Source organism: Pundamilia nyererei, unplaced genomic scaffold, assembly GCF_000239375.1.
Source record: "Pundamilia nyererei isolate P.nyererei 1_Seehausen unplaced genomic scaffold, PunNye1.0 scaffold00322, whole genome shotgun sequence".
NCBI classification, from domain to species: Eukaryota; Metazoa; Chordata; class Actinopteri; order Cichliformes; family Cichlidae; genus Pundamilia; species Pundamilia nyererei.
The window spans coordinates 536148-537718 of NW_005187723.1; positions in this window are offsets into that span (position 1 = coordinate 536148).

Consider the following 1571-nt stretch of genomic DNA (forward strand, 5'->3'; position numbering starts at 1 on the left):
GACCCCGAAACGTCGGAGGAAACAACTCTCAACTTCACATCATCATCATCATCATCATCGTCGTCTCCTTCTTGGCAGTGTTCGCGTAAACCGGCCTAAGTAAGGACCTCGGACACTCCCTGCCTCCTAGTCCTCCTTCTCCTCGGTTCTCCTGTGCCTCGCTGTCGGACGCTTAGCTTTGGAGAGAGCAGTGTTGGCGTAAACTGGCCTCTATGAGGACCTCGGACGCCCCCTGTATCCTAGTCCTCCTGCCTCCTGTTCCTCGGTTCTGCTGCTCCTCGCAGGTGAGTGCTTAGCCTTATGGGCCTCGGGTTACGTGTAAACCAGCCTTCACGAGGACCGGGGATGCTCTCTACTCCACGATTACTATGGGGTCAAAGTGTACCCACAATGGGGTATTTCGCTACCCCAATGCACATTCGAAAGTTACAATGGCAAACACTGGGGTATGGAGGGACCCCGAACCGCCGGAGGAAACAACTCTCAACTTCACATCATCATCATCATCATCGTCGTCTCCTTCTCGCAGTGTCGCGTAAACAGGCCTAAGTGAGGACCTCGGACTCTCCCTGCCTCCTAGTCCTCCTTCCTCCTTCTGCTCCCGTTCTCCTGCTCCTTGCAGGTGAGTGCTTAGCCTTATAGGCCTCGGGTTACGCGTAAACCGGCCTTCGCGAGGGCCGGGGATGCTCTCTACCACACGATTACTATGGGGTCAAAGTGTACCCACAATGGGGTATTTCGCAACCCCAATGCACATTCATAAGTTACGATGGCAAACACTGGGGTCTGGAGGGACCCCGAACCGCCGGAGCAAACAACTCTCAACTTCACATCATCATAATCATCATCATCATCATCATCATCAATGTCTCCTTCTCGGCAGTGTTCCTGTAAACCGGCCTAAGTGAGGACTTCGGACTCTCCCTGCCTCCCCGTCCTGCGACCTCCTTCTGCTCCGTTCTTCTGCTCCTCGCAGGGGAGGGCTTAGCCGGACGGGCCCAGGTTACGCGTAAACGGGCCTAAGTGAGGACCTCGGACTCTCCCTGCCTCCTAGTCCTCCTTCCTCCTTCTGCTCCATTCACCTGCTCCTCGCAGGTGAGTGCTTAGCCTTATGGGCCTCGGGTTACGCGTAAACCGGCCTTCGCGAGGACCGGGGATGCTCTCTACTCCACGATTACTATGGGGTCAAAGTGTACCCACAATGGGGTATTTCGCAACCCCAATGCACATTCGTAAGTTATGATGGGCCGGTTTCGCGAACACCCCTTTTGGTGAGGACCTCGGGCTCTCCATTGCTCCCCGTCCTCTTTGCTCCTTCTCTACCGTTGTCATGCGCCTCGCTAGTGAAAGAGAAGCTGTTTGGCCTTCCTATTACGCGAACACCGCCCTCCAGTTGGATCTCGGGCTCTGCGTTGCTTCTCATACTCCTTGCTCCCTCTAAATCGTTCTCAAGGGCCTCGCTAGTGAAAGCGCAGCTGTTTGGTCTGCCCATTAGGCGAACACCGCCCTCCGTTTATGCTCCTCGCTAGCGTACGCTTAGGTCTGCGGAGGGCCGGTTTCGCGAACACCCC